Source organism: Ranitomeya imitator, chromosome 1 (genome assembly GCF_032444005.1).
Source record: "Ranitomeya imitator isolate aRanImi1 chromosome 1, aRanImi1.pri, whole genome shotgun sequence".
Taxonomy (NCBI): domain Eukaryota; kingdom Metazoa; phylum Chordata; class Amphibia; order Anura; family Dendrobatidae; genus Ranitomeya; species Ranitomeya imitator.
Genome location: NC_091282.1, coordinates 807682877 through 807697764, shown reverse-complemented (window position 1 = coordinate 807697764; position 14888 = coordinate 807682877). Strand labels below are relative to the sequence as shown.

The window sequence follows — 14888 nt, the reverse complement described above, 5'->3', positions numbered from 1 at the left end:
AGGGAAGTTGTTCCAAACATCTTGGATTACTGACCACAGATCTTATGTGGATGTAGGGTTGTGGAAATCCTTCTATCTCTTTATGTGATCAAAGACAGACATGATGATGCTGAGATTAGGGCTCTATTGAGACCATATCCGCGCATCCAATGTTCCTCTTTAAGTTTGAGGGTATGTGCACACGTCAGGATTTCTTGCAGAAATTTCCTGAAGAAAACCGGAAATTTTCTGCAAGAAATCCGCATTTTTTTTTGCGTTTTTTTCCTGTTTTTTTTTGCGGTTTTCTTAGCATTTTGCAAGCGTAATTAGCTTGCAGAATGCTAAAGTTTTCCAAGCGATTTGTAGCATCGCTTGGAAAACTGACTGACAGGTTGGTCACACTTGTCAAACATAGTGTTTGACAAGTGTGACCAACTTTTTACTATAGATGCTGCCTAAGCAGCATCAATAGTAAAGGATATCATGTTAAAAATAATAAAAAAAATAAAAAAAATGGTTATACTCACGATGTCCTCAGCGGTGTCCGTTCCTATAGATGGTGCACGCAGGACCTTCGATGACGTCGCGGTCACGTGAGCGGTCATGTGAGCGGTCACATGAGCGGTCGCGCGACCAATCACAGGACCGCAACGTCATTGCAGGTCCTTCACACAGAGCATCTATAGGAACGGAACCGGCAACGTGCACCGCTGAGAGGCGGGAAGACATCGAAGGTGAGTATATCACTATTTTTTATTTTAATTCTTTTTTTTTTTTACCAATTATATGGTGCCCAGTCCGTGGAGGAGAGTCTCCTCTCCTCCACCCTGGGTACCAACCGCATATAATCTGCTTACTTCCCGCATGGTGTGCACAGCCCCATGTGGAAAGTATGCAGATCAATGCATTCCTAGGTGTGCGGAGTCACCGCAATTCTGCAAATTTAATGAACATGTTGCTTTTTTTTCCGCGATGCGATTTTTTCGCGGAAAAAAATGCAACATTTGCACAAGAAATGCGGAATACATTGTAAATAATAGGAGGCATATGTAAGCGTTTTTTTTGCGTTTTTTCGCGTTTTTATCACGGTTTTTTAGCGAAAAACGTGAAAAATACTGTACGTGTGCACATGGCCTGACATAGTTCTTAATGAGATTGGTTGTATCCTTCTAGTGGCTGCAGAATAGATGTGTCTGATTAAAGCCATCACTGATGGTATTGCATGCTGGATATGAATTCCATATATTAGTAGAGATGAACGAACCGATTCGATGGCAATCTAATTTGTGTTCAGCTTTTAAGAATTTGCTAAATCCAAATAATTTGAACAATGTACGATTTGCTTTTCACAAATTGCCTAAAATGTTCATCACCATTTTGCACATTGCAGTACATTGAAACAGCCTGAAAATGACACATAACCTTGGGCATGGCTGAGCAGGCTTCTCAATAATGCCTTGCAGAAATCACATCACAATTCAGTAGGAGGGGACAGCCATTTTCTAGTGAATCTGGACACTGAAAGGCTGACAAGCTCACAGTTTACGCATAGAGATAGGATGAAATCTAATACTGAACATTTAGTGTGTAAGGAAAAGAGAGAAATACAGTGACTATTTTTATGCTTTTATTGAACATGTTTCACCATCATTTTGCTTTAACAAAATTTGCTTTGGTTTTGAACATAGAAGTAAATGATATAGTAAAATTACAATCATTGGATATCAATGAGGTCTAATGAGAATGACTCATGACAAGTAACGGGGAAAAGAATACAAGGGAAAAGAGAAAACTAGGAACAAGCAAGAGTGGGTTGATTAGCGCAAATGAAGAGGGGGGGGGCGGGGCAGGGGTAAACCAAGGCCTCAGCTGTAAATTATGCATGAGAATTATGTTACTCGTATCGACCAGATCATGGTGAATGTGTCGAGGGTATCTCTAAGAATACTGATTATCTTTTCATTGATTGAAAATCCACCCAGTCTGAATTTCACTTGGAAAGGGACAAGGAGTTTCTTCTATGCTTTAGCGATCACTTGTTTAGTAGCTAAAAATACATGGGAAAGACGTGCGACTTGGGAAGTTGTAACTCTGGTTGTTTACAAATATAAAAGGGCTTCCCAGGGTTTTTTTTTTAAGAGAAATCAATATACAACCTCAATTTTAAAAAAAAGTTGGGATGCTATGTAAAGTGTAAAAAATACACAAATGCAATGATGTAGAAATCTCTTATAGCCATATTTTATTTACAACAGAACATAGAAGTATGTAGTGTATATACACACAGTGGGTACGGAAAGTATTTAGACCCCTTTAAAGGTTTCACTCTTTCTTTCATTGCAGCCATTTGGTAAGTTCATTTTTTCACATTAATGTACACTCTGCAGCCCATCTTGAATGAAAAAACAGAAATGTTGAAATTTTTGAAAATTTTATAAAAAAGAAAAACTGAAATATCACATAAGTATTCAGACCCTTTGCTCAGACACTCATATTTAAGTCACATACTGTCCATTTCCTTGTGATCCTCCTTGAGATGGTTCTACTCCTTTATTGGAGTTCAGCTGTGTTTAATTAAACTGATAGGACTTGATTTGGAAAGGCACACACCTGTCTATATAAGACCTCACCGCTCACAGTGCATGTCAGACCAAATGAGAGTCATGAGGTCAAAGGAACTGGCCAAGTAGCTCAGGGACAGAATTGTGGCAAGGCACAGATCTAGACAAGGTTACAACAGAATTTCTGCAGTACTCAAGGTTCCATAAACGCACAGTGGCCTCCATAATCCTTGAATGGAAGAAGTTTGGGACCACCAGAAGTCTTCCTAGACCTGGCTGTCCAGCCAAACTGAGCAATCGTGGGAGAAGAGCCTTGGTGAGAGAGGTAAAGAAGAACCCCAAGATCACTGTGGCTGAGCTCCAGAAATGGAGTAGGGAGATGGCAGAAAGTTCCACAAAGTCAACTATCACTGCAGCCCTCCACCAGTCGGAGCTTTATGGCGGAGTGGCCTGACGGAAGCCTCTCCCCAGTGCAAGAAATATGAAAGCCTGCATAGAGTTTGTTAAAAAAAAAAAAACACGTGAAGGACTCCCAGACTATGAGAAATAAGATTCTCTGGTCTGATGAAATGAAGATAGACCTTTTTGGCAATAATTCTAAGCGGTATGTGTGGAGAAAATCAGGCACTGCTCATCACCTGCCCAATACAATGGTGGAATTGTATCTGGTTCTGTCAAATAAACCAGATACAATTTCAGATCTACAGTGAAACATGGTGGTGGCAGCATCATGCTATGGGGTGTTTTTCAACTTCAGGGACAGGACGGCTGGTTATCATTGCAGGAAACATGAATGCGGACAAGTACAGAGATATCCTGGATGAAAACCTCTTCCAGAGTACTCTGGACCTCAAACTTGGCCGAAGGTTCACCTTCCAACAAGACAATAACCCTAAGCCAGTAGCGTAGCTACCGGGAAAGCAGAGGGGGCCATTGTCCCAGGCCCTGCACTCTGAGGGGGCCCACCCAGAGCTACACTACTGTAACTGTATCGACATGTGCACAGCATGCCGATACAGTTACATTCTGCAGCAGAGCAGGGAGAATCGATCGATCAATCGCTCTCCCTGCTCTGCTGCCCGGCCGCTAGGGGGCCCCTGAACAGGCGGGGGGACCCCACCCATCCACAGTGGACCCCCGTCCATCATCGCAAGGTCATGCCGATACAGCTGACCGCACTCATGAGAGGGAGCGTTACGCTCTTTCTCCCATCATCCACCTGTCAGTGTCTGACATCACCGATGCTGACACTGATGCTGATGCTGACACTGACAGGGGGCGCGATAACGTCACTGCGCCCACAGTGGGAGATCAGAGCAGCGGAGAAAGGAGGAGAAGAGAGGTGAGTATTTATTTAATTGTATGGGGGCTGCCTTATACTACAAAGTCTGCCTATGGGGGCTGCCTTATACTACAGAGTCTGCCTATGGGGGCTGCCTTATACTACACAGTCTGCCTATGGTGGGGCCTTCCTTAAACTAGAGTCTGTCTATGGGGGGCTACCTTATACTACAGAGTCTGCCTATGGGGGCTTCCTTATACTACAGAGTCTGCCTATGGGGGCTTCCTTACACTACAGAGTCTGCCTAGGAGGGGCCTTCCTTATGCTACAGAGTCTGCCTATGGAGGGCTTTCTTATACTACAGAGTCTGCCTATGGGGGCCACCTTATACTACAGGGTCTGCCTATGGGGTGCTGCCTTATACTATGGGGTCTGCCTATGGGGGTCTCCCTTATACTACACAGTCTGCCTATAGGGGGCTGCCTTATACTACAGGGTCTGCCTATGGGGTGCTGCCTTGTGCTATAGAATCGGCATATGGGGGCTGCCTTATGCTATAGAGTATGCTTATGTGGGTGCATTATACAATATACTGTAGACTAGGCTTATGGGGAGTGCATTATACTATATTGAGAACTATCTGGTGCATTATACTACTGTATATGGAGGCTATCTAGGGGCTATCATACAGTGTGGAGATTACAGTGAGGGATTCATCATACAGTCTTGGAGCCATCAAAAAGTTTGGGGGCTACTAAGGGGTCAGTATACTGTGTGGGTGGTACTATACAGTGAATGGGCATTATCAGGGCCATATGTAGAGTTTATGCTGCCCTAGGCACTTTTAAGCACTTACCAGAGGTACCACACAACTGACCTTCCACACCAAGAGGTACCACATTACTGACCTCCCTCACCTGAGGTACCACAAAACTGACCTCCCTCACCTAAGGACCACACTATTGACCTCCCTCACCAGAGGTACCACACTACTGACTTACTGATCTCCCTCACCTGAGGTACTGCACAACTGTTCTCCCTCATTTCATGTCCTATACATGCAATTATGTCCCCACATTTTATGTCCTGTAGAGGCCATAGTGCTTCCTCGCTTCATGTCTTTATATTCTCCATGTACTGCATCCCAACCATCATATAATCAATGTATTGCATCACTAGCCTCACAAATCCCATGTACCATATCACTGCCTTCATGTATTCCATGTACCACTTCCCCATGTACTCCATGTGCCACATCACTGACCACATGTACCCCATGTACCACATCATTGCCCTCATGTACTTCATGTGCCACATTACTTCCCCATGTACTCCATGTACCACATCACCGACTTCATGTACCTCATGTACCACATCACTACCCCATGTACTCCATGTACCACATCACTGATCACATGTATGCCATGTACAAAATCACTGCCCTCATTTTTTCCATGCACCACATTACTTCCCCAAGTACTCCATGTACCACATCCCTGCCCTCTGTACTCCATCCCTGCCCTTGGGTACTCCATCCACCACATCCCTGCCCTCGTGTTTTCCATCAACGCCCTCATGTACTCCCTCCCTGCCCTCATGTATTACATCCCTGCCCTTGTGTACTCCATCTCTGCCCTCATGTATTCCATCCCTGTCCTCATGTACTCCATCCCTACCCTCAAGTACTCCATCCCTGCCCTCCTGTACTCCAAACCTGCCCTCATGCACTCCATCCCTGCCCTCATGTACTCCATCCATCACATCCCTGCCCTTGTGTACTCCATCTCTGCCCTCATGTATTCCATCCCTGTCCTCATGTACTCCATCCCTACCCTCCTGTACTCCATCCCTGCCCGCCTGTACTCCAAACCTGCCCTCATATACTCCATCCCTGCCTTCGTGTACTCCATCCATCACATACCAGCCCTCGTGTACTCCATCTCTGCCCTCGTGTACTTCATCCACCACATCCCTGCCCTCGGTTACTCCATCTCTGCCATCGTGTACCACATCCCTGCCCTCATGCACTCCATCCCTGCCCTCATGTACTCCATCCATCACATCCCTGCCCTCGTGTACTCTATCCCTGCCCTCGTGTACTCCATCCCTGCCCTCGTGTACTCCATCCGCCACATCCCTGCCCTCGTGTATTCCATCCCTGCCCTAGTGTACTCCATCCACCACATCCCTCCCCTCGTGTACTCCATCCCTGCCCTCATATACTCCATCCCTGCCCTCATGTACCACATCCCTGCCCTTGTGTACTCCATCCACCACATCCCTGTCCTTGTGTACTCCATCCCTGCCCTCGTGTACTTCATCCACCACATCCCTGCCCTCGTGTACTCCATCTCTGCCCTTGTGTACTCCATCCTTGCCCTCATGTACTCCATGTACATCATTGCCTCATGCACACCATCTACCACCTAATTCGGTACTTACAAGCCAAGAACCTTCTAGAATTAAAAAATCTTCTTTATGTCCTCCACTTGCTTTTTCCAAGAGATGCTATTTTCTCCATTCTCCCGTGCCATGGCACCTAGAAAGACATGATATGTCGCACTCAGGTAAGAGTTCACCTCACGATGCCCCTTCCTCTTCTCCTGGCTCAATTCCTGTGTCAGCAGATACTTCCTGGTTTGCTTCACTCCAAACAAGTGGAGCCGATGAGCCCTGCTATCTGGCTGCACTGTCACATTGAAGGTGACTGCTCCTCGCTGACAATGTGCTGCAGTGGGCGCTGCAGCCTCTCCCGCTGCCATCAGTCCTGCACTGAGCCGCACACTGGAGGTGAGGATTGGAGAGCAGATATCCCCTGTCACAGCCTGCTCCGTGGAGAATCATAATGGCAGGTCATTTTTAGAATTTAGTGAACAAAAAATGATTGTGAATTACAATTTCACCGCACTTCAATTTTTTTCCCTGTTTTCCAATGGTGTTGGAATATGGTGTTGGATATGTTAAAACCAACAGTGTTGTTCAAAAGTACAACTCATCCCTCAAAAAACAAGCCCGGCATGGCCATATTACCGAAAAAATAAAAAAGTTATGGTTCTTTGAAGAAGGGGAGCGAAAAACATAAACGCAAAAAAGAAAATACCTTTGGTCATGAAGGGGTTAAGAGGTGGAGGAGACTTTTTCTCCTTTTAATTTTTCCTTATATAGAAGTCATTATGCATAATCCATTTTATCTTTGGTTTTGTATGTTTTATTGTCAGTCCGTAAAAGTTGCTTAATAATCTGATCGCATTTTTACCAGCAGCAGCCTAGGAGTCAAAGATGCATCCAAGCATCTTCCCTATGCTATTCCCATTCCACTTGAGCATACTCAACCTGGTCCTCTTTCCTCCCACCATCCAGAGTCCCAGGAGGCATATGACACCAAGCTGGCCACTCTGAGGAACTTTTTACGTTCCCTTGTAATTTGTCAGGCCTCTCAACGTGCACCATTAAAGAGGGTCATGAGGAGGTGGAGTGCAGTGATGTCCAAACATTTGAGCACCCACCGCCACAGTTGCCATTAGGGCAGCTTCAAATCGCAACTCAGAAGGAGGAATTGGAAGATGACATGGTCGAAGATGAGGCCACTGATCCAACCTGGCACAGTGGCACGCCTAGTGATCACAGCAGTGCAGACATGGATTGTTCCGTAGCACAAAAACAGGCAAGAAGAGGTAGTGGTTTGACCAGAGGGAGAACTCGGTCAACTGTTATTATTATTATGATTTATTTATATAGTACCATTGATTCCATAGTGCTGTACATGAGAAGGGGCTGTATACAAATTACATGTATCACTTGCAGTACACAAACAATGACAGAATGATACAAAGGGGAGAGGACCCTGCCCTTACGGGCTTACATTACACCCCCACGCACTAGGCTAGATAACAGGCCAAGGGTGTGTTGTTCCCCTATATGGCAGTTTTTTTCTGAAATTCCTTCAGACAAAAGAACTGTAATCTGCATCATCTGCCAAACCACGCTAAGGAGAGGCAAGAACACTGCAAACCTGAGCAGAGCACTACCAGCATGCAAAAGCACATGGCAGCTAAGCACCCCAGTAGGTGGGCGGAACGCCAGGTGTGACGAACGAGAGCCGGAGGGATATAGATATCCCACCGCCGACACCAATCTGTGATGAAGCTTACACAGTCACAGTTCTCTGGTGCCCTCTTACCCTCAGGTCAGTCAGGGAAGTGCACCTAAAATAAGTAGTTGCCAGAGAGGCTGCCATGTTACGTACTGGTTATCGAGGATCTCTGCAGTGAGGACGGTATATATATCACCAGTCCCAGGCCAGGAATCTAATATATTAAGCTGAATGTGTGTGTGTATGTGTGTGTGTGTGTGTATGTATGTCCGGGATTGGCATCTGCACCGTCGCAGCTACAGCCACAAAATTTTGCACAGTCACACGTCTGGACCCTGAGAGCGTCATAGGGTATGTTGTGAGGCGAAATTTTAACCCCACGCGTTTCAATCCACCAAACAATTTTGCCCCTATCCACATAATGGGGAAAAAGTGAAAGGAAAAGTGTTGGAGGCAAATTGACAGCTGCCAGATGTGTTGTGAATTCTGTGGCAGAGCTCCCTCCTGTGGTCACAAGTGGTACTTCGGCTGATTCTCTCTGTGAGCTTCTGTTGGTGGAGGGAAGTGGTACTGCGGCTTCTGAGTTTCCTCCCTCAGGTGATCTGGTGAGGTCGTTAGGTGCTTCTCTACTTAACTCCACCTAATGCTTTGATCCTGGCTTCCTGTCAATGTTCCAGTGTTGGACTTGATTTTCCCTGGATCATTCCTGTGGCCTGCTGCTCTGCATAGCTAAGTTCTTCTTTGCTATTTGTTTGCTATTTTTTCTGTCCAGCTTGTCTTATTTTTTGCTGGAAGCTCTGGGACGCAAAGGGTGTACCTCCGTGCCGTTAGTTCGGTACGGAGGGTCTTTTTGCCCCCTTTGCGTGGTTTTCTTTAGGGTTTTGTGTAGACCGCAAAGTTACCTTTTCTATCCTCGCTCTGTTAAGAAAGTCGGGCCTCACTTTGCTGAATCTATTTCATCTCTACGTTTGTCTTTTCATCTTAACTCACAGTCATTATATGTGGAGGGCTGCCTTTTCCTTTGGGGTATTTCTTTGAGGCAAGGTAGGCTTATTTTCTATCTTCAGGCTAGTTAGTTTCTCAGGCTGTGCCGAGTTGCATAGGCAGAATTAGGCGCAATCCACGGCTGCCTCTAGTGTTGTTTGCAGAGGATTAGGGATTGCGGTCTGCAGAGTTCCCACGTCTCAGAGCTCGTTCTATGATTTTGGGTTATTGTCAGATCACTGTATGTGCTCTGACCGCTATGTCCATTGTGGTACTGAATTGCCTTTCATAACAGTGCAGGAAGCCAAAAGTACTAATGATTCTCAATAGAGGGAAAAAAGAAGTTCTGAGACCATTTTTTTTTCTTTGCACTGTGTTTTGCCTTTTTTTTCCCCTAGACATTTGGGTGGTTCAGTACACAGGTGTAGCGATGGACATTAGAAGTCTGTCTTCATTTGTGGATCAGCTCTCGGCAAGAGTACAAAAGATTCAAGACACTATTGATCAGAAAGCTATGTTGGAACCAAGAATTCCTATTCCTGTTTTGTTTTTTGGAGATAGAACTAAGTTTCTGAGTTTCAAAAATAATTGTAAATTATTTCTGGCCTTGAAACCTCGCTCCTCTGGTGATCCAGTTCAACAGGTTTTGATTGTTATTTCTTTTTTGCGCGGCGACCCTCAGGACTGGGCATTTTCTCTTGCGCCAGGAGATCCTGCATTGAGTAATATCGATGCGTTTTTCCTGGCTCTCGGATTGCTGTACGATGAACCTAATTCAGTGGATCAGGCAGAGAAAAATTTGCTGGCTCTTTGTCAGGGTCAGGATGAGATAGAGGTATATTGTCAGAAATTTAGAAAGTGGTCCGTGCTCACTCAATGGAATGAATCTGCGCTGGCAGCTATGTTCAGAAAGGGTCTCTCTGAAGCCCTTAAGGATGTCATGGTGGGATTTCCTATGCCTGCTGGTTTGAATGAGTCTATGTCTTTGGCCATTCAGATCGGTCGACGCTTGCGTGAGCGTAAATCTGTGCACCATTTGGCGGTATTACCTGAGCTTAAACCTGAGCCTATGCAGTGCGATAGGACTTTGAACGGCAAGAACACAGACGTCTGAATGGGCTGTGTTTCTACTGTGGTGATTCCACTCATGCTATCTCTGATTGTCCTAAGCGCACTAAGCGGTTCGCTAGGTCTGCCACCATTGGTACGGTACAGTCAAAATTTCTTCTGTCCGTTACCTTGATCTGTTCTTTGTCATCGTATTCTGTCATGGCATTTGTGGATTCAGGCACTGCCCTGAATTTGATGGACTTGGAGTTTGCTAAGCGTTGTGGGTTTCTCTTAGAGCCCTTGCAGTGTCCTATTCCATTGAGAGGAATTGATGCCACGCCTTTGGCCAAGAATAAGCCTCAATACTGGACCCAGCTGACCATGTGCATGGCTCCTGCACATCAGGAGGTTATTCGCTTTCTGGTGTTGCATAATCTGCATGATGTGGTCGTGTTGGGGTTGCCATGGCTACAAACCCATAATCCAGTATTAGATTGGAAATCCATGTCGGTGTCCAGCTGGGGTTGTCAGGGGGTACATGGTGATGTTCCATTTCTGTCAATTTCGTCATCCACCCCTTCTGAGGTTCCAGAGTTCTTGTCTGATTACCGGGATGTATTTGATGAGCCCAAGTCAGATGCCCTACCTCCGCATAGGGATTGTGATTGTGCTATCAATTTGATTCCTGGTAGTAAATTCCCAAAAGGTCGACTGTTTAATTTATCCGTGCCTGAGCACGCCGCTTTGCGCAGTTATGTGAAGGAATCCCTGGAGAAGGGGCATATTCGCCCGTCATCGTCACCATTAGGAGCAGGGTTCTTTTTTGTAGCCAAGAAGGATGGTTCGCTGAGACCTTGTATAGATTACCGCCTTCTAAATAAGATCACGGTTAAATTTCAGTACCCCTTGCCATTGTTATCTGATTTGTTTGCTCGGATTTAGGGGGCTAGTTGGTTCACCAAGATAGATCTTCGTGGTGCGTATAATCTGGTGCGAATCAGGCGAGGAGATGAATGGAAAACTGCATTTAATACGCCCGAGTGTCATTTTGAGTATCTAGTGATGCCATTCGGACTTGCCAATGCTCCATCAGTGTTTCAGTCCTTTATGCATGACATCTTCCGAGAGTACCTGGATAAATTCCTGATTGTGTACTTGGATGACATTTTGATCTTCTCGGATGATTGGGAGTCTCATGTGAAGCAGGTCAGAACAGTTTTTCAGGTCCTGCGTGCTAATTCTTTGTTTGTGAAGGGATCAAAGTGTCTCTTTGGTGTGCAGAAGGTTTCATTTTTGGGGTTCATCTTTTCCCCTTCTACTATCGAGATGGATCCTGTTAAGGTCCAAGCCATCCATGATTGGACTCAGCAGACATCTCTGAAAAGTCTGCAAAAGTTCCTGGGCATTGCTAATTTTTATCGTCGCTTCATCTGCAATTTTTCTAGTATTGCCAAACCATTGACCGATTTGACCAAGAAGGGTGCTGATTTGGTCAATTGGTCTTCTGCCGCTGTGGAAGCTTTTCAGGAGTTGAAGCGTCGTTTTTCTTCTGCCCCTGTGTTGTGTCAACCAGATGTTTCTCTTCCGTTCCAGGTCGAGGTTGATGCTTCTGAGATTGGAGCAGGGGCTGTTTTGTCGCAGAGAGGTTCTGATTGCTCAGTGATGAAACCATGCACTTTTTTTTCCAGGAAGTTTTCGCCTGCTGAGCGAAATTATGATGTGGGCAACCGAGAGTTGCTGGCCATGAAGTGGGCATTCGAGGAGTGGCGTCATTGGCTTGAAGGAGCTAAGCATCGCGTGGTGGTATTGACTGATCATAAGAACTTGACTTATCTTGAGTCTGCTAAGCGGTTGAATCCTAGACAGGCTCGTTGGTCGCTGTTTTTTGCCCGTTTTGACTTTGTGATTTCGTACCTTCCGGGCTCTAAAAATGTGAAGGCGGATGCTCTGTCTAGGAGTTTTGTGCCCGACTCTCCGGGTTTGTCTGAGCCGGCGGGTATCCTCAAGGAAGGAGTAATTGTGTCTGCCATCTCCCCTGATTTGCGGCGGGTGCTGCAAAAATTTCAGGCTAATAAACCTGATCGTTGTCCAGCGGAGAGACTGTATGTCCCTGATAGGTGGACCAATAAAGTTATCTCTGAGGTTCATTGTTCGGTGTTGGCTGGTCATCCTGAATCTTTGGTACCAGAGAGTTAGTGGCTAGATCCTTTTGGTGGCCGTCTCTGTCGCGGGATGTGCGTGCTTTTGTGCAGTCCTGTGGGATTTGTGCTCGGGCTAAGCCCTGCTGTTCTCGTGCCAGTGGGTTGCTTTTGCCCTTGCCGGTCCCGAAGAGGCCTTGGACACATATCTCTATGGATTTTATTTCTGATCTTCCCGTTTCTCAAAAGATGTCAGTCATTTGGGTGGTCTGTGATCGCTTTTCTAATATGGTCCATCTGGTACCCTTGTCTAAATTGCCTTCCTCCTCTGATTTGGTGCCATTGTTCTTCCAGCATGTGGTTCGTTTACATGGCATTCCAGAGAATATCGTTTCTGACAGAGGTTCCCAGTTTGTTTCAAGGTTTTGGTGAGCCTTTTGTGGTAGGATGGGCATTGACTTGTCTTTTTCCTCGGCTTTCCATCCTCAGACTAATGGCCAGACCGAACGAACCAATCAGACCTTGGAAACATATCTGAGATGCTTTGTTTCTGCCGATCAGGATGACTGGGTGTCCTTTTTGCCTTTGGCTGAGTTCGCCCTTAATAATCGGGCCAGCTCGGCTACCTTGGTTTCGCCATTTTTCAGCAATTCTGGGTTCCATCCTCGTTTCTCTTCAGGACAGGTTGAGTCTTCGGACTGTCCTGGTGTGGATACTGTGGTGGACAGGTTGCAGCAGATTTGGACTCATGTAGTGGACAATTTGACCTTGTCCCAGGAGAAGGCTCAACGTTGCGCTAATCGCAGACGCTGTGTGGGTCCCCGACTTCGTGTTGGGGATCTGGTTTGGTTATCTTCTCGTCATATTCCTATGAAGGTTTCCTCTCCTAAGTTTAAACCTCGTTTCATTGGTCCGTATAGGATTTCTGAGGTTCTTAATCCTGTGTCTTTTCGTCTGACCCTTCCAGATTCTTTTTCCATACATAACGTATTCCATAGGTCATTGTTGCGGAGATACGTGGCACCTATGGTTCCATCTGTTGATCCTCCTGCCCCGGTTTTGGTGGAGGGGGAATTGGAGTATATTGTGGAGAAGATTTTGGATTCTCGTGTTTCTAGACGGAAACTCCAGTATCTGGTTAAATGGAAGGGTTATGCTCAGGAAGATAATTCCTGGGTTTTTGCCTCTGATGTCCATGCTCCCGATCTTGTTCGTGCCTTTCATGTGGCTCATCCTGGTCGGCCTGGGGGCTCTGGTGAGGGTTCGGTGACCCCTCCTCAAGGGGGGGCTACTGTTGTGAATTCTGTGGCAGAGCTCCCTCCTGTGGTCACAAGTGGTACTCGGCTGATTCTCTCTGTGAGCTTCTGTTGGTGGAGGGAAGTGGTACTGCGGCTTCTGAGTTTCCTCCCTCAGGTGATCTGGTGAGGTCGTTAGGTGCTTCTCTACTTAACTCCACCTAATGCTTTGATCCTGGCTTCCTGTCAATGTTCCAGTGTTGGACTTGCTTTTCCCTGGATCATTCCTGTGGCCTGCTGCTCTGCATAGCTAAGTTCTTCTTTGCTATTTGTTTGCTATTTTTTCTGTCCAGCTTGTCTATTTTGTTGCTGGAAGCTCTGGGACGCATAGGGTGTACCTCCGTGCCGTTAGTTCGGTACGGAGGGTCTTTTTGCCCCCTTTGCGTGGTTTTCTTTAGGGTTTTGTGTAGACCGCAAAGTTACCTTTTCTATCCTCGCTCTGTTAAGAAAGTCGGGCCTCACTTTGCTGAATCTATTTCATCTCTACGTTTGTCTTTTCATCTTAACTCACAGTCATTATATGTGGGAGGCTGCCTTTTCCTTTGGGGTATTTCTCTGAGGCAAGGTAGGCTTATTTTCTATCTTCAGGCTAGTTAGTTTCTCAGGCTGTGCCGAGTTGCATAGGCAGAGTTAGGCGCAATCCACGGCTGCCTCTAGTGTTGTTTGGAGAGGATTAGGGATTGCGGTCTGCAGAGTTCCCACGTCTCAGAGCTCGTTCTATGATTTTGGGTTATTGTCAGATCACTGTATGTGCTCTGACCGCTATGTCCATTGTGGTACTGAATTGCCTTTCATAACACAGATGTGAACAAGGGGGACTTAAAGAGTGAGAGCGATGGCACCAAAGAGTATATACTGTACAGTTGCTAAGGTGGGGCCCCGACATGGGATACTCACCACACATGGGGATATGAACACACACACAAAATGCGCCACACACTACCACATGCTTGAACACATATCACCCTCAGCACACATTTCACCACACATACACCAACCTCGCCGCATAAAAGTCGAAACACAAAAGTCGCCGCTCAAAACCCGCCACGCGCAAAACTTGCTACACTAACCTGTCACATGCACCTCGACACAAAAAATTGCTACACGCATGTCGCCACACAAAACTCATCTCACAAAAGTCACTACATGCATGTCGCCACACGCAACTCAACACACACAACTTGACACATGAAACTCGCCCTAAAACACACACAAGTCTGGTATTATCCTTCAAAAATTAAAATCTGATTAAGAAGCAGACAAACTACAAGAGCAACCATATAGGAAATACGGCAGCTGTCAGTCACATGACCTGTCAATTATGTGTATGTGTGAGCTAGTATATACTGCCAGGGGGGAGGGCTTCCTGTTGGCTGGGGATTTATCAGGCTGCCAATTTAGCTTACAAATACTGAGGTAAAAATACTGACCAAATAACGTGTGAACGAGGTCTAATACAGGAGGAGATGACACACAGATATATACTATATACAGGAGGAGATGACA

The 14888-nt window shown here is 46.0% G+C and overlaps 1 protein-coding gene across 2 annotated transcripts in view; it reads left to right on the top strand.

Annotated features, from left to right (window-relative positions):
- CACNA1S (calcium voltage-gated channel subunit alpha1 S) overlaps positions 1 to 14888 on the top strand; it is a 592997-nt gene that overhangs the window by 312233 nt on the left and 265876 nt on the right. The gene's annotated exons all lie outside the window — the stretch shown is intronic.